Source organism: Danio rerio, chromosome 9 (assembly GCF_052040795.2).
Source record: "Danio rerio strain M-AB ecotype USA chromosome 9, GRCz13ab, whole genome shotgun sequence".
NCBI classification, from domain to species: Eukaryota; Metazoa; Chordata; class Actinopteri; order Cypriniformes; family Danionidae; genus Danio; species Danio rerio.
In genome coordinates, this window is record NC_141029.1 from 41735769 (window position 1) to 41760269 (window position 24501).

At 35.9% G+C, this 24501-nt stretch overlaps 1 protein-coding gene and 2 long non-coding RNA genes across 6 annotated transcripts in view; 2 read left to right on the forward strand and 1 right to left on the reverse strand.

The window, feature by feature from the left end:
* erbb4b (erb-b2 receptor tyrosine kinase 4b) overlaps window positions 1-24501 on the reverse strand; it is a 655930-nt gene that overhangs the window by 597147 nt on the left and 34282 nt on the right. The gene's annotated exons all lie outside the window — the stretch shown is intronic.
* LOC147835376 (uncharacterized) lies at window positions 64-5107 on the forward strand. Its single transcript, XR_015499768.1, has 3 exons — window positions 64-186; window positions 403-4376; window positions 4744-5107. It is a non-coding gene; the product is annotated as an uncharacterized LOC147835376 (long non-coding RNA).
* Window positions 6074-9111, forward strand: LOC137496495 (uncharacterized). Its single transcript, XR_015499758.1, has 7 exons — window positions 6074-6238; window positions 6343-6464; window positions 7201-7284; window positions 7405-7459; window positions 7559-7634; window positions 7709-7885; window positions 8220-9111. It is a non-coding gene; the product is annotated as an uncharacterized LOC137496495 (long non-coding RNA).

Genomic DNA, 24501 nt, shown 5'->3' on the forward strand with positions numbered 1-24501 from the left:
ATATATTGCTCTGTTATTATCAAGAGGAACTGTGTAATTATTTTTAGTTTTTTTTTTTTTTTTCTGGTTTTATTAAGATGGATTATTGGTGACTGGATGGATGTCGACCCGACTGTGTAGCTTTACCTGGACAGAGGAAAATGAAGACCTGTTTAAAATGGTTTAAATCACACAACACAAGATTCAGTGAATTTAAGACTTTTCAAGACATGTGATACTGCGTTTGCGTGTATACAAACAGCCAAACCACAAAGAAATGGCAACGGTTTTGAAAATATATCTGAACTGGGACTATTTAATATGGACAGGCCTAAATGTTACTTTTATGGTAAAAAGAACCAAATTACAGGTTTGTAAACACCACAAGAATTCCTTTTATCCATTCTCACTATGAAACAACAGATTATCATTTAAAAGTGTCATGCAACCACAGGCACTCACATAGCTGATTTTGTGAGCCAAATAGGTAAGGTTTGTCTTAGTATATTGAACAAGAAATGTTAAAAAAAAAGTAGTAAATCATCATATGTTTTAGCTCCACTCATAGGACAATTCACTTTGAATATGCGCTGTAAAATGAAAAATTCAAGAAGCAATGCAATAGGTTCGTACAAATGCAGCCCAAAAATAAATCTGAAAGATATGCAGTGTAAGTTATGCATACAGGTTGTGACAACACTGCTACCATGGCCTGGTTTGCTCAGGCAGAGACAAGGGCACTGAGAACATGTACAAACTGCGTTGAACAAGTACTTTAATTAGATATGAGCTTGAACGACTCATGAACTCCGGGTAGAGAGCGCGAAGTGGAAAAAGGCCCAGCTGGATGCATGCAATGCCAGTTTGCATAAGAAAGAGAGGGGAAAAGAATGAAAAACAAGAATACAGAAATAAAAAAGCCCAGCTGGATGTGTGCCATCACTTCACATGAGACAGAGAAAGTATAACACATTGGTGTTTCTTCAACTGTGCTTTCGTTGTTCAGTACGATGTGGACGTGTTTGGTTCGGTGCAATAAACGAACTAGTTTAATACAAATGCATGGCCTATCGATGCATTTCTCAGAATAATTTAGCTTTGTAAACTTGGTTACTTACTGGACTCGGCAATACGGGAGAAAAACTAATACAAAAAATTTTGTTTTATGTGATATGCAAATACTTTCTCCAGATAACTGGAAAAGATCTAGACATTGGGTAAGAAGTCATTATTTTAAAAAGATTGGGTTGAAATTAGGGCTGCACAATATCATCTTTCAGCATCAATATCACAGTGTGTGCATCTGCAATAGTCACACCGCATGCTCAGCAATGTGGAGTCCGGTTTATATAGTAGTCAACATTTGAAGTGCATCAAAGAAGTTTTAAATAGTTTAGGACAACTTTGATGAAAGAAGGTGTGTCCCTTTAACCCACCCATTGCCAGTTTATTAAATTATATTTCAGCACCCCAGATTGCCTTGGTGGAAAAACAGTGTATTTCATTCAATCAATCATCAAGGTTCTCAAAGCATCCATTCATGACCAAAATATGACCTCCAGTGAACAGTAACAGCCTCCGAAATAAGGCTGATTCAGAGTTCCACATAAGGAGGTTATTACTTAGCAAATAATATAAAGATTATGAACGTAAAAATTAAGTGAGCATGTCACATTGTAACCCAGTGTCCAAACAATGCTATGTGATGAGATTTGCAATGCTAAGCAATTTGGCTGTTTGCACCAGATGAAACAATTTTAAATACAGCCATTCAGAAGCACAGAATAGTGCACTCGCTGCACTCCAACGAAATGGTAAGGTTTTTAATTTAATTAATACAAAGTAAACCTCTATAACATTATTAATTATTAATGTTGGCTTGCACCACAGGTGTCAAACTCAGTTCCAAAAGGGCCGCAGCTCTGCACAGTTTAGTTCCAACCCTAATTAAACACACCTGATCAAACTAATTGAGTCCTTCAGGCTTGTTTGAAACCTACAGGTAAGTGTGTTGGAGCAGGGTTGGAACTAAACTGTGCAGGGCTTCGGCCCTCCAGGAATTGAGATTGACACCCCTGGCTTGCACAGTCACAGTTCTGAAGTTCAATTTCAAATGGTTTGTTTTATTTTGAACTACGAACTATCAGCTGCTGCTGTTAGTTGTGTGTCAATAAATGTCACATAAAATCCCATTCAAACTCACAAATTATTAACATTTAACACTGAATAAAGTGCAATGTAAAAATTGTTAGTTTACCCTGATGTTCAGCTGCAAGAAATTTTCTTGTCGGCTTAGACCCTTTATTAATCCGCGGTCGCCACATCGGAATGACCCGCAAACTTATCCAGCAAGTTTTTACGCAGCGGATGCCCTTCCAGCCGCAACCCATCTCTGGGAAATATCCCCACACACATTCACACACACACTCCTACACTACAAACAATTTAGCCTACCTAATTCACCTGTACTGCATGTCTTTGGACTGTGGGGGAAACTGGAGCACCCGGAGGAAACCCACAGGGACCCACAGGGCAGGGAGAACATGCAAACTCCACACAGAAACGCCAACTGAGCCGAGATTCAAACCAGCGACCTTCTTGCCGTGAGGCAACAGCACTACCTACTGCGCCACTGCGTCACCCTAAATTGTAAATGTTAAGAACAAAAACTCCTTTTAATATGTAAAATATTCCTTCTATCAAGTGTTGCTGCTTTATTTTAGAACACAACTTAAATCAGACTTTAGACTCAATAGTCAGGCTTGGTTTTTCCTGTTGGTGTCGTCAATCTGGCAATCTGCGCTTGTGTGCGTTTTGAACCATGAGTGCAATACCTAGTTCAACCACTGGATGTCAAACTTACAAACTTGATCCTTTAAGTCACTTAAAACAGTAACCAAATGTAGTACTAAGTTACTTTAAGCTAGGTATGTAAAACGTTAGTTTTGCTTTAACTAAAATATAGACTTAAAATTGCAATATATTACGTTTTTATTATTGCAAAAATTACTCAAAATTCAAATTGTAATACATAGTCAGAACAAAAACTAAATATTGCAAGGTCAGGCTTTTTTTTTCCAATAATGTGCAGAACAAGTTGAAATAAAATCAGGTTTAATACAATAAGTCTTTGTTAAAACAACAAAGTATCCAATTATTACAAATATTTTATTATATTTCTCATTTCATATTTTAATGAACAGTGAATCAGTTTACAAAATTCACATGACTTTAATATAGAGCAAAAAAGACAAAAAAATAAAAATAAATCAACAACCAATCAGTATATCAGCAAATCAATAAATAATCCACAAACCAACTATAAATGGGCTATAAATGCACCATACATTTAAGAGAGAGAAAGCAAAGAAGCTTAATATAAAAAGGCAATGTATAATTTTCCCATCATCTTTTGGCCAAACTGAAAGGAAGACTTACAACTAATGACAAGTTTTCTCCTTCCCAAAGAGAAAAAAAATCTGTACAATGTCTTGTACAATGTTTTATTCATCCGGCGCCTGTCAGCGGGTGAGTGGGAAATACAGAGAAAGAGACAGCACTTTTACCTCCCACACTTCCAGCTTCCAGTATTTACACTGAATAAATGCAAACCTGAATCCACAAAACTGCTTTCAACTCCAGCTACCTGAGAAAAAGACACCATGTCTGAGGGGAAGAAAAAAAAGCGAAGGAAAGAAATAAATGCGGGACATGTTCCACATTGCATCACGTGATCAGAGAAAGCCCTCGGAGATGCCTCCTCCATCACAGGGGCCGTTTAACTCGGAGACAGCATGTTTGTTGTTTGGGGTTTTGGCCCGTCTCCGAGCGCGGTGTTCTTTTACAGGCTTGGCCCCAGGAGAGAACACAGACTCAGGTAATGGGAGAGGAGTCTGGGAAACACCAGGCTGGTTATTGTCACTCCACAGGCCACAGAGCAGACACCTCAACACATGCTAAGAGGAGCACAGAGCACCTGAGGGTCACATGAAGGGGGCTTGGGATGCTCTGGAGATTAAATAATGGGGCATTCAGAGTTACTGTATTGTTGAGTAAATAGCTTTACTGTTGGTCACAGTGGGCGTTTATGTTACTGCTGGATGCTGTTATGCTACTGGTGTAGAAATGGGCATTGAACGCGAAATTAATTGACCCACTGGGGAACAAGTAATAGAATAAGTAGAAGATGGTGATGTGCTTTATTTAATGGTTAAAACAACACAATGATTCATAATTTCAATGCAAAACTGAAGTCATTGCATTTGGAAACAGAGATGAGGTTCTCTACATGAATGTGTACATTGGCGCTAGGGGTCATACAACAAAAAATAAGGTAAAGAAACTTGGTGCGATTCTGGAGTCAGACCTGAATTCTAGTAGTCATGTCAAAGCAGTAAGTAAGGTCCCACTTATATTAAGTGTCCCTAACAACTATGTACTTACATAAAAAAATAAATACAATGTACTTACTGTGTTTATAATGTATTTGAGAACACTTGTGGGGCTTTTGAGTTGGAATAGAGGTTGGGTTATGGTGGCATGGGTAGCTTTAAGGGTAGGTTAAGGTGTAAGGGATGGTCAATAGTGTATTTACAAATGTAATTACAAAAGTTAAATACAGATGTAATTAGATACATGCATTTAATCAAGCATAAGTAAACAGTAAATACATGTATTTACACAATAAGTACTTTGTAGCAAACTATTAATTCCCTTGTAAGTACATATTAGTTAAGGCCACTTAATATAAAGTGGGACCGTAAGTAAATCAGCACACTAAAATCTCAAAAATATTGCAAGACTTGGATGCTTTGCTTCCAGTGAGGACTTAGAGAAACTTGTTCATTCTTTTATCACCAGGAGGGTGGATAAATGTAACTCACTGGCCTTATCAAAAAGACAGTCAGACAGTTGCAGCTCATCCAGAACACGGCAGCCAGGATTCTGACCAGAACCAGAAAATCAGAGCACATCACACCTGTCCTCAGGTCTTTACACTGGCTTCCAGTTACATTTAGAAGAGATTTTAAAGTATTATTACTTGTCTATAAATCACATAATGGCCTTGGATCTCAATACATTACAGATGTGCTTACTGAATACAAACCCAACAGATCACTCAGATCTTCAAGATCACGTAAATTAGAAATTTCAAAATTTCAGCCAAAGCAGGGTAAATGCACCTTCAGCTACTGTGCCCCCCTGCTGCTGGAATCAGCTTCCAGAAATAATCAGATGTGCTCCAACATTTGGCACATTTAAATGAGGACTTAGAACACATCTGTTTATCTGTGCTTTTACTAAATGAGCACTGTGCTGCATCCGACAGATCACACTATTATGTCTTTTTCATTTCTTTTAAACCTGTTTTAACATATTTTAATCCGTTTTTTATAAGTTTTTAATAATTTTTAATTCTTTGTCGTTTTTATTTTCTTGTTTCTTTTATTCTTGTTTATGTAAAGCACTCAGAATTGCCATTGTGTTATGTAAAATCTGGCAACCTGAATGAAATGAATTTAAATTAATTTAAAATGTATAACACCTACACTCTCAGAAAAAAAGGTACAATGAGGGTACAATTTTGTTCCTAGAGGGAACAAAATATAAAATTGTACCTTTAAAGGTCCCATATTGGTCTTTAGGGTACAATTTTGTACCCAAATGGGCTATAAAGGTACAAATGCCCAGATTTAGGTTTGAAAGGTACATTTTTGTACCTTTTATAGCACATTTGGATACAAAATTGTACCGTAAAGGACCAATTTGGCACCTATAAAGGTACAATTATATATTTTGTTTCCCTATAGGAACAAAATTGTACCCTCAGCTCATGATAAGATCAAGACACTATATAACACTAATTTAAATGTATTAATACTAAACATTAATACTAAAATACATCATTAAAAAAATATAATAAATAAATAAATTGAATTAAATATTTTAATAATTAAATTTTTTTTCATGTATTTAAATTACATTTTTTCTCAAAAATGTTAATAATTAAATTTATAATTGAATGTAATTTTAATCATTAAAAACGTAAATACTGGTCTTTGCTTACTGTTTAAGACCCTATAGTATATGTGATGTAGAATAAGAAGTAAGAACCATGCAGTGACAGCATTGCTGTCTCTTTAAGAATTTGGCTTGTTGAGACGTTATAGTAGTGTTTGTTACTGAGGCTGCTGGCTGTTTACACAGAACTTCGCACGCTTTTCAAAGAAAAGTCTATTTTGGAGTCCACACTTTTCAGGTAAGAATGTATTAAAGATATATTTTCAGTGTCATTTTTACATGTGAAGCCGTGTTCTGTTGATTTTGTCTGACTCTCGGGTCTCGGCTTTCCCCCGCTTTAAGTGCTCCGGACTGCCTGGTGTATGTTGGCCTGTAGGATAGAGTTTGCTAAGATTTCTGCAGCTTATTAAAGAAGTTACTACAATGTGATATCGAAGTCACCGAGGGATATAACGTTATAGACGGTGAGTACTATATGCTGTTAGTTTTCTCGGTGTAAAAGTTCCCTTTATCGCCTACGTTACGTATTCGCGCCTTATATCTTACGTTACGTTACTGCTTTATTAATAAGTGTTGCCACGGCGGAATATAATCGCAACCCAATTAACGTTAACAAAATACACTCGGGCCAGTTGCGGCGGCAGAAGCGAGCCGACGCTGCCGTATCCGTGCACCGGAATCAGGCCGTGAGTAATGTGCGGTGTGGCCCGGAGCTCGCGCGACTAAAGTCTTCATATACCTTGATATAAAACCTTTTGTTATTAATACTGGAAATTTGTAATTATCGATAATGTTTTATATTTTGAGGCAATTTTCTAGCCACGGTTGACCGCTGAAATGTAATTTTAGACGGTTATATAAGTTACAAATGTGGCGTGTGTATGCTACATATCTTCGTTTCAGTGTCTAAGTTACATTATGTTGAGGAGTGTCCACAAACTCTCATATCCAGAATTGTTGGTGCTTTACTATCGTTTAACGTTATACTTATGTTAATGTAGAATTATTAACATACCACAATGTATAAATCGACGTTTTAAGTTATACTTTGTTCTTTAGTGTAATAATTTGTCTCATCTGTTCTGAAACTGGTACCTTGAGCTATTTTACCTATTTTATTAATATCTCAAAATAAATAAATAGTTATTGCTTTATCTTATTGCTTTTCAGAAGTTTTTGAAGTTTCCAATTGTCTTTCAGGACAAGATTGAACAACAGAATGCAGCCTAACAGCATCAGACCAATGAAGGCATGTCATATGAAAGCATGGCTCAGTTACAAGATGTAAGTATGTCTCATTATCTATACCATGGTTTTAATGGCTTACATACTGTTTTAAATTTGTAGGTTTTTACTTACAAACAACAATAAATGTACACCCACATGTTTAAAATTATTTTCTAGGTTTTCATCGAAAGATGAGAGATCAACTGAAGAATGCTATGGACCTGACTCTAAGGTGCTCTTTCTAAACTTTCTCCACTTGATTAATATTATTAAATTCTAGCTTTGGATGGATTCCTTCATATTTGTTTGTATGCCACATCTTATGTTCCAGGAGTTGATTTTACAGCAGCACTTCTCATGTTGCCAGCCTTGTTAAGCGAGACACTTCAACATTTCGTTGTGCTCCGGTGCGTATGTTGTTTTTTGTTTAGTATATGCTGTGATAAATGCATTTTATAATGCTTGATATTCTTTATATTAGGATGACGCAGTGGGTAGTGCTGTCACCTTACAGCAAGAAGGTCGCTGGTTCGAGCCTCGGCTGGGTCAGTTGGCATTTGTGTGAGGAGTTTGCATATTCTTCCAGTGTTCGTGAGGGTTTCCTCCAAGTGCTCTGGTTTCCCCACAAGTATAAAGACATGCGCTATAGCTGAATTTGGTAAGCTTATTTGTCTGTAGTGTATAAATGTGTGGTGAATAAGTGTGTCTAGATGTTTCGTAATACTTGGTTGCAGCTAGAAGGGCATCTGCTGCATAAAACATGCTGGATAAGTTGGTGGTTCATTCCACTGTGGCAACCCCAGATTAATAAAGGGACTAAGCCGAAAAGAAATTGAATGAATGAATGAAATTTATATTAGTCTTTTGATCTGTGATACGTTTTTTTTTTTATCAGTGAATATTAATTATTTCACTTTCTATGCATGTTGATTTTCTCTTCATCAGTGATAGAGTGACTGATATTAATGTAATTATTGCTTTGTCATTTACAGTGAATCATCTTCACCACATCCAACAGTTCAAGTACAGGAGGAGGCCACCGACTGGACAACTGTGTTAACAAGACGAGTCACGGCAGTCTTCATGTTGATGGGATTGCGATTGGCCGGGCTAATGATGTGGACGAATATACATTTTTGACATATCCATCTTACTAGAAGAACACCTTGATGTTTCTGCAGTGGAATGTTTTGAATGAACGGTGGACAGTGACAAGCCTAGATCTACTCCAGTTACCAGAGTGATCAACCTTGTTTTTTGTTTCTCTACATGCTCTGGGGATAATCACAATCATCAAGTTAATCCAGCACACTGCTATCATTCATGCATAAAGCACATTTTTAAATAATTTGTGGTCCTAATGACTATCAAAGAACATTTTCCAGATATGAGTGCTTTACATGTCATGTTTATCAAAAGCATAAACACATATTGTGTTACAACAAATTACAACTCCACTTGAGGATGATGAGGAGTAATCTACTGATGTTGAGGAAGAGGCTACTGATGTATTCGGTTTTCTGCACTGTTGAAGCAATTTATAGAGAAAGTTTGCCTTCATTCTGAAATTCAGAGAAAATGTTGATGACAAATTATTTATTATGACTGAGTATTCTGACTAAAGACAAACACTTTGGACTTTATAAAGTGCATTACTTGATGTAGCCTGTGTAATGTGTTTATAAATCTTAAACAGTATTCTTGTGGTCTTTGTATTAAGTGTAGATTATTTAGTTTTTATTTGTTATCTAAATTGTTCTTTTTACTGTTTTACATGTCTGCTTTATACTTGCTGTGTAATTTTATTTCTTTACACATTCAGTTGTGAGGTGTAATGAAATATTTCTACATTAATAAATAAAAATGGACATCTGTGAACCAAAATATTTTATTTATTTATTTGTGCATGCAGTCACCAAAGGATCAAAATGCCTGGGTCAGTACCCTGAAAATACTATATAATAAAAAAAGGTACATTTTTGTACCTTCAGTGTCTAGGGTACAAAATTGTCCCTTAAAGGGTACAAATGTAGAAGGTACAATTTTGTACCTTTAAAATGAGGTACAAATTTGTACCCTTAAGGGTACCACCCCAGTGACGGGCCATTTGTACCCTAAAAGGTACAATTTTGTACCTTTTTTTCTGAGAGTGTAGTTGTACAAAACATCAACAATTCTGCATTTTAAAATTACTACACTGTAAAAAAAAATACTGGTTGCCATAAATTTTTAGGGTGAATCAAATTAACTTTGAGTCCTTTGAACTTGTATTAGATTAAACGGGCTTAAAAGAGCTTGCGCATAACGTCCTAAACTAAAGTTAACCTTGTTCTAAATTAAATGTTTAAGCTACAATGAACTAAAACATATGTTGTCAGGATTAATTGATCAGAATTGTACAGTGTATGACAAATTCATGAATGTAAATGCAAAAATAAGGTCATTTATGAAATGTCAACAACTCTGGAGTTAAATAAAAATAATAACAACAATAATCATAGTATAAATAAATATATTAAATACATTAAATGTTCTATGTGAAGTAGTGCCTATTTTTAATTTAATATGCTTTTTTTTCCAAAAATAATTAAAATATAAAAACTAGAAGTGTACTTGATTTTTTTTCTATTCACCTTTATTTGTATAGCACTTTTACAATGAAGATAGTGTCAAAGCAACTTCACATAAAAGGTCATAGTAAATTGAAACAGTGTAGTTCATTTTTCAAAATTTAAGTTCAGTTCAGTTTAGCTCAGTTCAGTGTGGTTTAATAAATCACTACTGAGAGTCCAAACACTGAAGAGAAATCCATCAATGCCCAGCTCTACAGATCCCGAACCATGCAAGCTAGTGCTGACAGCGGCGAGGAAAAAACTTCACTATTTGGCAAAAGTGAATAAAAAAAAATCTCGAGAGAACCAGGCTCAGATGGGCATGATTGTTTCTCGACTGGCCAAGGTCTTGTGCAGAGCTGCAGTCCAAGTGCCGGAGGCGGGAAGCTGGACCTCAGCAAAGACTTGTCATATTATATTATATTATATTATATTATATTATATTATATTATATTATATTATATTATATTATATTATATTATATTATATTATATTATATTATTATATATCATGAGCATATTTATTTACAAATATTATATTGCTTGTATTTGCTTATCCATAGCATTTGCAGTAAACCAATGATGCAGTGAAACAATAGCATTTGCCTACAAGACTTCAAGCAAAGAGTTGAGAAAAAGAACAAGGGAGCAGCAGGTCCCTGCAAAACAGTGTTTAATGAGGCTATAAAATCAACAACATCAAGAGTTTGTTCACTTGGAATAGTAGGACAGATGACAAAATATGACTGCAAATCTACAGAAGGATGTGGGCAGATTTACACAACCCTCCACACGAACACAAATAAAAATCACTCTCAAATCAAATCCAAAGCCATGACTTAACAAGCGACAAGGAGAAAATTGGAAAATGTCAAACAAGAGGTAGTGGATGAGCCAAAGAGACTTTTTTTGTGTGTGTTTTTGTGTTAAGCCAGTCTGTGCAAGCTGGGCTACGGTCTTCAATATTTAAACCAAATCTGCATTTTGGTACAAAAAAACATTGATAAGCAGGTCTAGACACAGGATGTGCAGAATATTTCCTTTGGCCATGGGCATGTTATATGTATATTTATAGTTAAATGCAAATGCTAGCAACTCAGACTTGAATTATCTCACACACTCCACTGTCTACTGCTTCTGATTACTGCTCTGGGGAACAATTCAAAATTGTAGCTACTGGTCTACGATCAGTGTCTCCAACTCGCATCCAAACATTAACAAGATTGATCTTTAATACCTAGGAAGAGTCTTACGTTAGTATTTCTAATCACTTCAACGGTGTGAAAAGTTTCAAGGCTTCTACTAGCAAAAATGAATAAATAAATAAATAAATAAATAAATAAATAAATAAATAAATAAAATAATAATAAATAAATTAATTAGTTAATTAAAAGAGAAATTTATGTCTGAAGAGCAAAAAATTTTAAAACTATAGATATATCTTTATTTTTAATATAGATATCATTAATACAATTTTATATTATTTACAGAATGTAAATTCAATAACTAAAATATTTAAAAACTAATAGGCTAAGTGCCATATCAGCTTATTATAATTATTTCTAAAATACAAAAATGACTTTACGTTGTTAAATTGTGAAAATGCAGCATTTTCTGATCATCTGATCATACCATATAAGTGCAATTATTAAACATAATCAGAATTGTCATAATGCGGCTGGCATTTCACATCATTATCTGGGAAATGTATCAGTTGATCCAATAATCTCCATTGTGATGCAAAGTTTCAATGAAAAAACTACAGAAGCACGCACAGCCCTCTTAACTGGGTGCTCAGCCAAAATATGCAAAAGGTGCAAATTAAATATTCAAAGGCGGCAACACCAAAGCTCCAAAAATACAAATTCATTAAATTAAAAAAGTAAAGATTTGTATTTTTGGAGTTTTGGTATTGCCGCCTTTGATGCAAAGTTTCAAGCCTTCCACTAGCACCTTTATGAATTCATTTTTCACACACATTACTATTCAAAAGAGTGGTGGTAGACTTATTTTATAATTGTTTTTTAAAAGTTCAGAAAGACATTCCATATGCCAACACAATCTCACTTTTTGCTTTAGTGGCTAATTCGTATGAATTCGCATGAATGTACAATGACATGCGTATACAATTTAGTACGATTTGCTTATCGATTGGGTTTAAGGAAGGGGTTTGGTGCCATGCCTCCTTTTTGAAATTATACAGTTTTGTACGACTTAACTCATACAAATTGACCACTAAACTGACAAAATGTAAAATACTTACATTTTCTCATGACATCAGGCTGCATATGCTCAGCAGGGGTGCATTTATTTGATAAAATTTACAAAAATTACAGTAAAACTAAATTGTATTACTTTAAAAATAACCTTTCCAGTTTGCTCAGTTTTAAACTTTAATTTGTTTCTGTGATAGTTAAGATAAACTTTCAGCAGGCATTACTTCAGACTTCAGTCATCCTTCAGAATGTATTTTTAAACAAAAGATAAAAAAAACAGCAAGAATCTAAAATATTTTTTTATATAGCAAAATAAGTGGAAACTGAAACTTCTTTTTAGTTTTAATCAGTGAAAAAGCCCAACACCAAACTTTAAAAATAATAATACTATTTCAAAATATCAAACAACAAACTAAGTAAAGTTTTACAAAGTAATTTTGAGAGGCACATGGGATATGATAGATTGCGGCTGGTCCCTCATTCATAAATCAACAATAATACAATCAGATTGACCCAAGCCTACAATAAGTAGTCCAATTTCACCCTACTGCCCTCATCTTCATTTTGGAAGAATCCCCGCTCCACCCTATCTCCTCCTTTGGAGCTCTCAAAACTAGCCATGAGACAATAACTGCATGTGACTATAAAGTTAAACTGTAGTTTGGAAAAGTCATGGTTTTAAAACGCTAACATTTTCTGCTATACAGTTCCTAAGATTTTTATTTATTTATTTTAGACAACAGTGTCTCCAGCAGAAAAGATATCCAAAAATGCTGTTTTAAATTTAAAAGAAATCTGTGTTTTGAAACAAACGATGACAGTAGAAGTCATTGATTCATTTGAATTATTTAGCCTGACATGTTTACTGTTCCAAAATATTATAAATGTTTCTGAAAATAAAATATATTGTGTTCAAAGGGGGGAAAAGCTGTTGCTTTTTACCCAGACATTTAAATAGAATATATATTTTAGAGCAGTAAATCACAAACCCTGAAATCGGGATTTTTTATCCAAGGTTATCATACCTTCAGAATCTTACCTGCCCATGCCTACTCGAGACCTACCTGATCTCAGACTCCTTTACATGCCAATTGACCAGATGGAAGCCCTGGGCTCAATTATCTCCAAGCTCAGGGTTCTCTCCAAGGACAGCATGCCAAACCTTGTAATAGCGTCAAGCAATATCTAAGTGTGTACTCTTGGTTGAAAATTTTAAGCCATTTTCATATTGGAATTTACTTTTTTTGATATACAAGATTGGATTTGATGGCAGGGTCAAAATGACCATTTTCTGACTGAATAAACTAGTCAATGTCATAAAAGTACACTGCTATACAACTTACCTGTCTAAATAACAATAATAATGAATAATTCATCAAGTGTTTTGCATAGGAAGTGAGTGCTGTACTGTAAGCTCCATGACTCATAACTTTTGTATGGAATATTTTTCCACACGTCGCAATCCTTCGGGCGTCCCTGAAGTGTGCCAGCGGTGAGTTTGGAGGGAGAAAAGATTGAGCAGCTCGTATGAAATAGAGGCAGGAAAAAAAACCAAGCAGCTCGCAGTGGTTGTGTAGATGGCAGACTTCTGGGTGTCCAGTGGCGGGCCAGAATAAAACGTCCCTGTCAGAGGCTTGTGGCTCCCCAGAGTGAGTTCTGATTAATTGGGCTGTCCAGCCTCTCTGATAGCGGCTGCTTTACCCACTGCTCCTGGGAACCATACCCATGCCCCTTTCACTCAACCCCATACCAAAAAAGGGAACGAATAAAGAAAGAAGCGAATATCGGGCCTTTGAGTCTTTGCGACTAAAATTAGAGACGTTTTTCCCTCGTCTCTCATGTTTGCAGTCTCTCTCTCTCTCTCTCCAAAATGATCCTGCATCAGCACTGCGTTCACCTTGCTAAGGGGTTTAATGTGTCTTTATTCATGTGTATCTCCAAGCAGGGGACATTTTAACAGTATGAAGCATTCACAGTGCAACTTCCGTGTCTGTGTGTGCAAGTGTGTAACAAACTGCTAAATCTATAGCCAGGTCACCAGCAGGCCTCCTAGATTAAGCACCGCTGTCCACAGTAAACAGCCACAGAAGGCAAAACTCAACAGAGATGACATTGCAACAAAATTGCCATCCAAAAGTCCTACCAAACTCTGTAGTGCTGCCCTTCATTCTCTGTATATCACCGTATGCAGTGTCCATAACCATGAAGGCACAATAAAATGTCACGATATGCAATTAAAGATATTTTTTTCATGTTAATTAGTTGTAATGTGAAAAGTGAGAGTAGAATTCATTTCTGCAATGTTGCAGCTGGAATAATAGCATACAAACAATGGTAATGATGATCTCAGGTATGATTTTGTGCTTTAATTAATATCAAGTGTCTAAATGTCAGTTTCAATGTCATTTTGAGTGATTTTTACAGCCGTAATGATTGCGACGATGAGCAATTTACATCAGATCTTTGTCAAAGAGTTGAAGAAAACTCGTCCAACACCCTTTTTTTTCGATATTAGATTGATTCTGTTGCATATTAGAACAGTGTTGTATCTGGCATGGAAAAACAAAACCTGTAATTGAAATCTTTCTGAATAAAATATGATGAACTTTGTTTGCTATACCAGGGAATTTTAAGGTATGTAACATCTCATTATGTGCAAGGTGGTGGCATTAAAAGTTTAGTGCTCTTTTAGTACTCCACAAAAAAAATTAAAATAAAAAAGTTGAGTTAACTTACAATTTTAAAGCATTTTAAACCGGCTGCAAAGAAATTGAGTTTATTAAGCTTCAGCATTTGAAGTTGTGTCAAATTATTCCGTAAAATATATTTGACTTAAACCAGCCTTTGAAGTCAACTTAATCAAAACTATTTGGGAAAACAAATAGACAATTCATTCATGTCTAAATTATTATATGATGCAATCTAAATGCTTTATAAAAGCCTGCTTTAGGTCACTCACCATTCTTTTTAGTAACTGACAGAAGTAACTTAAAGAAAAACTTCACTATTAGGGCTGTGCGATTTGGGGAAAGTATCTACTTACGATTTTTTTTTTCTCATGGCTCGGTTAGGATTATCATACCATCCGTTCGGTTCAATTCGATTTCTCTGTGCATCACGGTGCATTGACAATGCTTTCCATTCACAATTGTATATTTTACAGCACAAGTATTTATATTTATATACTATATGCAACACAATTTTGTCCTTTAATACAGTCAGATATGTAAACTGTGCCTTTAAAAAGTACATGCACAGAACAACATGAGCATTTATGGCAAATAAACAAATGTAAATATCCTGCTCGCTTTGAGCCTTGTCTAGTGATTTCTTTCTTACACCCCTATGACCTGTCATGTGCTCACCAGAAAGTGCTAGGATTAGCTCTAACACTCTGACACTGATAAACGGCAGTGACAATCACAGCTGTTCCATGATGGACGCGGAGGAGAAAACTCGCTTACTTTTAGTTTCTCCATAACAGTGAAACAGGGGTTTCTGCTGTAAGTGTCAGTGAAAGACTGCCCAGCAAACACACACGCAGTAAATTGTGCACAGTTTCTGCGTTTTTAAGTAGTTGCATTTTAAAATACAAGTGCACGCCTCCCTCGCCAAATGCTTCTAAAGCAGCAGATGCCATCACTCGTTTGCGCTTTCCATTGTTTCTGCAATTCTGATCGGTCAGATCGAAAGCATGCTCCCTCAGTTGGCAAGTAAGACTGTCACACACAGAGGGCAGTCACACATTTACTCTGGGTATGGGTAGCTAAATAATAATTAAAAAAAAAATTTACATTGCAGCCTCTTGCGATTATATAATCGCAACATTTCAAATTGCGATTGTGATTTGATTTCAATTAATCGCATAGCCCTATCCATTATTGTGGAAGACTCTTCCCATCATTTATGTTGGGATTGCTAGTGGAGTTGTCCTTTGTGCCAATTGCCAGCAGGGTTTCCTATATGGGAGATTACAGCTGAGCGAACTCCAACTCTCAGAAACCCCTGCGCTCATCAACGCTGGTAATATCTGACAAAAATCCGACACTTGCACGCAGACACAGCCGCTGCTCATCTACACTGATTACAAGGACTATAAATACACCTTACTTTCATTCATTCAGGGCCGAGTCTTGTTTATCCCACGAACAGCGTTTCTCCTGGTTTGTTTTCCCGTGTTTTTGACCCTCGCCTTGTAAGTTTGTTCATCCTTGTCTGCCGCCTGTCTTTTGATCACCTACTTGTGTTTCTGACATTGACTCTAAATTGCCTGTATACATCTGTTGGCCCCTGTGTTGACCATTGCTTTACTGACCTTCCTATTAAACCTGCATTTGGATCCAAAAGTCTGCTCTCAGCGTCTTCTTCATTATACTTTACATAGTTTCTTTATGTCACTGCTATAAATAAATCAGTGAGAGGCTAATATTATTATGTCTTAACTTACATTGATTACAATATAATATAAATTTTTAAAGTTCTTTTATACTAAAACTTTTTAAAGTTACCATATATGCTTTCTTGCCTACTAAAAATGTTTAATTGTCCTTTTAAGGATCACAATGCAGCCTCAAAACAAACAATTAAATGCATTAAGTGCGCCTTGTAATAAATTTAATTGTAATATTTTAATGGATTTTACCCATATTTTGACTTTCACATGATACTTATCTGTGATTCATATTTTAATTAATATAATTCAAATATATACATAAAGCCATGTAAACAATCAAAAATAGCACAGATGTAAGGCTCAAGGTGCTTAAGTTGGTATAATGTTGAAAGAAAAATGTCTACATTTCATCCTCTAAAAAATATAAACAGTAGCTTTGATTTTGTATCTGTATGAGAGTAACTGGTTGGATGCTGGGTGTACAGTTTTGATTCAAACCAAAAAAGCTCATAGGTCAAATTCAGTCAGTAATTAACTAAATTGCAATGACTACACTGAATGCTTCTCATTCAATAAAAAGAACCTGCTCAAAAGAGCCATCAGAAGATCATTCAGTTCCTGCAACTGATAAAAAAAGAAAAACTCTCAGCTTCCAACTCTGCAATCTACAGAAGAATGAGCTTGTTTCAAAGTCCATTCATTGGGGAAATAGCTCAGTATCACTTCCAGGTAAAACCAAGCTAAAAACCGACTTTCACAGAGAAAAATAACTCCGCCGACAGACACAAAGACAGCAGATCTGCCTTTCTCCAAGCTTCTACAGGTTGAACGACAGTCCTTGCTCAGCACATGGCTCATCTCTCCTGCAGTCAGTCAGCCAGCCAAGGTCAATTGCCTTTCCCCTTTTCCTCTCATTCAGTGCTTTATGTGCCTTTACGGCCAACTGTATTTCACTGCACCAAGGTGACTGTGGCCCACAGAGACTGGCACAGACTGCTGGGCAGCGTTAGACATCAGCAGACGCAGCACAGGCCTGACCCTGAGATTCACCCTGATCGTTTTCCTTTTCCACCCTCGCTCATTTGACTTTAACATTCCCCCTTTAAAACACATTATAGCTTCTTTCTACGCTTTACCATTAAGTTTAATCTGGCATTTCTCCATTTTACTCTCATTTCGCTTAAGCACTCGCTTTTATTCTTTGATGTCATTTTCTTTGCATCTAAATCTTTCATTTTTCCATTTCTTCCATTTGTTCTTTCCGTCATGTCTCCTTACGGGCTGTAAAAATCACCTATAACTGCTCACATCCATAAGAACTTCATTAGCGGGTGGCAAAATGTGTCTGTTGTGCATAACACAATGAAAATGTGTCCCTGGGAGGGAATACAAACATTTAATTATACAGCAATGACATACAATGACTGAAAGAGGAAGAATCAAAGGGAGAGAAACAACAAAGGTGATGTGTGTGATCTGTGTGCCACTGGTGGAAGCACCCAAAACTGCAATTGGATGGTATAAGTGAAGGTTACTATTAAAAACGAATTATTTAAATGAATTTAGACTGGGACTAAATGTTTTTCTCATCTGATATGAAAGGTTTCAAAATTGCAATTTGCTCCTGTCAGCGGAGATGTAAGTTATCAAGTACTTCCAACAATTAATTTGACTGCCCATTCAACAATTGAGTATTGAATGTTTAAACGAACAAAATTATGTTTATTAATGGTGAGCATTTAAAACGCTCTCAGATGTTGTTTTAATTATGAATTAATACATTTACAGAGTACAACAATTGGGTTCCACAGCCACAACACAGGGTTGTAGATTTAGCATGGACAGAGGGGTTAAATCCCCACCAATATCCATCAACCCTCCAATAGTTTAATTCAAACACATACGACCATTGTGATTGACTGTGTCTTTCCCTGCTGTCACATGAGAGGCCGTAGCTGTGTTCAGATATAAACAACGAGCACAAAACTGCGCAGATGTATTCTAACTGTGCAAGAATAAGGTGTGTAAAGGTGTGACACGCAAGTGAGGATGGCGGCAGCAAAAAAAGGTGGACATAAGGAGCTTTTTTCAACAAAAAGTTTAAGTAAAATAAACTCAAGTTCGCTACTAAATGAGTCCATCATGATAATGGAGTTAATGCTCATGTTTTTCCCTGCTGTAAAGCAGTCTATCAATATAGCAGATCAATATAGTCTATGAATAATATGCACAAAAAACAAACTGCAGAATGAACAACTGAGGTGAAAGTATATGATCCCTGCCAGTTCGCAAAATCTATCAGAGGTGCATGATTCATTTCGATTGAAACAATGTCCGAAAAACTACAGCCTGTGCTCAACCTTTTGTTAATACTTATAAATGAGACATGTTTCATTTGCACTATGCCTAAAATAAACAGAAGTCTTTATTAAACTCTCTGTATCAATTTGTAAACATTATTTTAACATTACACTACCAGGCCAGAACAGTCAAAATTCAAATTTGGCCATTTGAATAAAAAGAAAAATTCAAACATAATAATAATAATAATAATAATAATAATAATAATAATAATAATAATAATAACTTTTGGTCTTTCAAACCACCCAAACCCCCCTTGGCTACGGGGATGACTATTTAATTTAACAAATTGTATGAAGAGAGGATTAATTAATAATATATATTTAATAGCAGTTAAATAACTAGTAGCAGCATATTGTATCCATTCGTCCACAACAATGTCAAGTGCAAACCTACGCTCTTGCCACACCATGTTTATTTTTTTTATGTATGAAAATGTATTTGTAACAATAACTCAAACCTTTAAATAAGAGCCTATTTGGAGTTCTGAGGTTTTTAAAGTACACATGAAATCAAAACTAACTATATTGATTTAGTTAGCTCACATTGTTAGTTTTTCGGTGAAAAAATACATGTCGCTAAGAAAATAAACAGTTTGCTCTTGTAATCTAAAACTGAAATTTGTAAACGCACTTCATGTTTGTATTCATTTAAATTCTTCAATCGCATCCTTTCTGAGGTTTTAGGCGTGGTTACCACTTAACCATGCCCCTCCAACTCTCATTCTTAACAGCACTATGACAAAAAATAAAAATGGTGAGGAGTTGACTGGGTTGTAATAACTCTACCTTTTACTGATTTTTCTGAATAAAATGCTTACTGTTCTATACCCAATCAGCTCACAGTACAAAAAAAGCCACGCCCACTGTTGTCCTATTTAATATTCAATTTCTCTAGGAACTGTTAAATACAACTTCATTCATTCATTTCCCTTCAGCTTAGTCTCTATTTCAGAGGTCATCACAGCAGAATGAACCGTTAACTATTTCAACATATGTTTTACACAGCAGATGAACTTCCACCCACAACCCAGTACTGGGAAACACCCATTCACTCTCATATTCCAATTTATTTATACTGCATGTCTTTGGACTGTGGGGGAAACCGAAGCACCCAGAGGAAACCCACGTGCACAAGGGGAGAACATGCAAACTTCACACAGAAATACCATCAAACCAGCGACCTTTTTACTATGAGGCGACCACTGAGCCACCGTGCTGCCCATGCAGGCTTGATTGTAATAGACTTTTTTGAACACATCAATTCAACTAACATCCACAATGTTAGTTGGCCCAATTCCAAATCTGTTTTTGTACCCCTACCCCTAGGCCCTTGAAACAGAGTGTGAAAGGGTAAGACTTTACATTTTGCGCCTAAGAAATGTAACACCTACCCTTTCACGTGAACACGGTAAATAAGGAGTAGGTACAGTAGGTAAGGGGAAGGGTTAAGGGGTAGAATTGGGATTGGACCTAAAATAAATGAATGTGTGCCTCCAAACCCATCCCTAAACCCAACTGCCATAGCAGATGAGCAAATCATACTAAAATGTACTAATGAGATTGTACAAAATCCATATGAATTAGCTACTAAATCAAATACATAAACCCAATGTGAATGAAACCAACTTAAATATTAATTGCGAATCTGTCCATACACGTTTTGGACTGCTCTTCTGATATTTACCTCAAACATACTGTATTAGAAATTCTAAATTAAGTCCAAACATGCACCACAGTCATTTTGAAACAGTCAGTATCGCTCAAAGCCTTCCTGTAATTACATTGTTAATGCAGATTAGCGCTGAATATTTTCAAAAAGGATTATAGAGAAAGAGTGAAAGGCATACAGAGAAACTGCCCCTTCAGCAGCCCTCGCAAGAAAGAAAAACATGAAACACTCATTAGAGGGAGGTGCGTTTCGTTTATAGTCAAGAACACGAGTCTGTAATTATTCCTTTATTTGTTAAGTTCATTATTCAGGAGTTGCAAAAAGCAAAAGGGGAGGAAGATGGGGTTTAAATAAGGAGAAAAAGCTCACTTCGTTGTCAGCGACCTCACAGGGAACAACAAGAGGAAATTGGGGATGCACAATTAGCTTTAATTCTGTACAATCGCATTTAATTCCATGCGCCACAGTAATGAGCGCATTTTAGCAAAGATTAGCCTTATATCCATTGTCATACTAATTTCTTCCTTTGTGGCCTGCACAAGAAAGAGATGAAAGAAGTTGAAAGAAGGAATTGAAGCAGACGGAGGGAGAAGCCTAGAGAGCGGGACGACTTCGTATTGAACGATTGGCAGTGTCAATCAGAGCCAATGTTTCGCTTTCTCCATCGCCGTCCGCACGCTGATGAAAATCCTCCAAATGGCACTTATTAACAGCCTCTCTGCTGTTCTTAATTGTAGGCTGACAAGGCTTGTCTTTGGCTTTGGGAGAGAGGGACAAAAGCAGCTCTCAAACATCATAGTCGTGGACGTCTGAGCAGCTCATGTACATCTGAATAGCACTTTGTATAATGAGTCAGAACACTGAATGTTATGAATTTTGTCAGTGTGGAGAGGTGGAACTGGAGATTGCGTGAAACAATAGCTTGCAGCTGTTTTGCTGCTGATTGGCATTGCCATGTTTATTGCCTGCGTGGATGTCATTTTCTCAACCTTGTCACTTAAAAGTGAACTGAACTGTGATTAAACTTGACTGTTCACTTAAACTCTGGTTCAACGTGAAACAGCAATATCTAGAGTTTGCAAATTTGAAAATTGCAGCGAACGATAAAGTTTGCAAGTTCAAATTGTATCAATAGCAGTGTTTGCCAAAGCTCACACTTGGTGTTAGAAGATTAAAGAAACCCTTTGGCAGTTTTGGTATTTTTCAAGTTATCATCACAAAAGTGCATGAACCCTAGCTCTTTTCAAAACAAATCACTGCACTGTTCGTATGGTGGAAAAAAAAATGTTGGGTTAATGTTTATTTATTACTTTTTTTTCCTTAAATAGAATCCATTGCCACATACAGCTGATAATACAATGCAGGCCAATCATTAACCACATAAACTACAAAGAATACCGACTAATTGCTTGACACACTGTCAAAATTATGTTGATTTCCTTCCCAAAAAAAATCTAGTCAAGCTTTCTTAAAGGATACTTTATTCATTTTCATCTGGCTAAGTCCCTTTATCATGGGGTCGCCACAGCGGAATGAACTGCCAACTTATCCAGCATGTATTTTATGCAGAGGATGTTTTTTCAGCCACAACTTGGAACCAGAGAACCTGGAGGAAACCCATGCCAACACAGGGAGAACATGTCAACACTACAGAAATGCCAACTGGCCTAGCTAGGACTCAAACCAGCAACTTTCTTGCTGTGAGGCAACAGTGCTAACCACTGAGCCACGGTGCCACCCACCAAAGGATACCTTAACAAGGCAATGAAGTTATGTCCTTTGCAAACTTGAAAATTTCTTATGCACACTAAGCATTTAAAGCCGTAGTATGTCATTTCTGCTGCTAGAGGGCGCTTATTCACAACAAGCAATGGCATGAGCTTTGGGGCTGCAACACAGAAAGCTTGATCACATTTTGCTTTCACGATCAACAACCAAACTGAAACCTGTTCATGGAATAAAAAAAGACAATGATGTAATATGCATGCAGGCCATTAGATGGCGATGTCACGTTGTAAAGAAACACTACATACCTGCATATGAAAAGTTACGTAGTCAAGTATTTGTGAATACCTATAATCAAAACACATTATGCACGCATGTGATATCAACTTAGTAAACTTGTATTTTGTATTACACAAAGGTTTTCCATTGTTGTTTAAATGGTTCATCAATAGGACAAATTAATGACAACATGTATGATTTTTTTGTATTAAAATATCCAAGACTCACAAGAACAGTGTTATATTTACATAAACATAAATAAAAGAAACACAAAATACAAGTATACACAATTTGAAAACAAAGAATAACAATGATTAAAAACAGATTAAATTGTGTTAAAACAGGTTTTAAAAGGACTGAAAATTCCAGAAAATTTGAGTTTCCTCAATCATTGAGACTGTGACTTCTCAATCACTGAACACTATTAAATCTAATTTAAAGACTTACTGTATGTTTACTCTCCAGCCTTTGAGTAAAGCTTGTATGTTATTTTATACCTGCATTTCAGGTTATACATCCACTGTCAGAAATAAATGTACAAAATATATGTCACTGGGGTGGTACCTTTTCCTGTACAGGTGGACATTAGTACCTTTAGGGACACTTCTGTACCTTTAAAGTTGACTGTTGTACTTGCAAATTACTGTGAGGTACACATTTGTACATTTTAGGTATTATTGTCCATTTAAGTAAGGAACAAAAATGTACCTTTTGAAAAGGGACCACCCTAGTGATAGCTTTTGTACCTTTATTTCTGAAAGTGTATATTATTTTCTTTTATGTTTTATTTATATATATATATATATATATATATATATATATATATATATATACACATATACAATTTTTTTTTTTTTTTTTTTTGTAAAACACTTTAGATCCACTAATTGTCTAAAATTGTGCTTTTTAAATAAAGTTTGCCTCACCTAAATTTCACAATGGCATAAACCCTAAACTAACTGGGAAATGATTTCAAATGCTACACAGCTCAAATAATTCATTTTTGCATGAGAAAAATAATTGCTAAGTGCAAAAATTAAGCTGCTAATTTCTGCTTTTATATCCTCCAAAAACCCATCCCAATTACTACCACTGTAATTGCCTCACCGTATTCTATGTTAGAAGAGAAAAAAGTATTATTTTATCTTGCCATCAAAATAATACTACAAGCGTTCAGCACCAAGCCCCAAACATTCCTGCACTCCAACTTAGTCGAAAATTTAAAAACTGTTTGAGGTATTAAGAAGAGACAATTATGAGCACAGATGAAATCAAAAATGACATTTATGCCTAGAGAAATACATAAGGTTGTCATGCTGCAATCATTCAACTGCTTTCTCTTAGCTCGAAACAATTTGATTCTTCTCAGGCTGAGATTGCTCTTGTTTCAATACATCACTGCTGAACTTGTGAAGATGAGAATCAAGAAAACAGCTACATGGGGTCGATCTGGCAATCACTGCTGGTCTAGATAAAGTGAAAACATCCCCAGCCAGCAGAGCTGTGCAGTCGGAGGTTAAATGATTTGAACTTCTGACTTACCGTGTAACTGACCTAGAAAGGAAAATAGCCAGCTTCTGTCTGATTTGATTCACACAGATACTCGGCGTATGGGAAGAGCTTTTGTCAGAATGAACATTTTGCCTGCAAACAATTTTACGTTATGAATTACACATGAGTTGCCATGTCCTATTGCCCATGGTCAAACACTGCATGTATGAATACTGATAACAATTCAGTGGTGCGTCAAACCAATAGAAGACTGTAAACACGGCACGTGCATGTGAATGAATACAAGAAAGGACACATTATAAACACGCTGTGCCTCATTTTCTTTATCTCTTTCCCTGTCGCTCAATTCAGGGTTAGATTTAAGGCTTTATAAAAAGGTGTTTCAAACTTGTTAATTGTAACAGATCTACTTAGTATCTACTAAAAGGCCATGCCATTTTTAATGTAGGTGCTGAGATTGAAAAACCAGAACAAATGTTTAGTTGAGAACACTTATGAGTAAACTG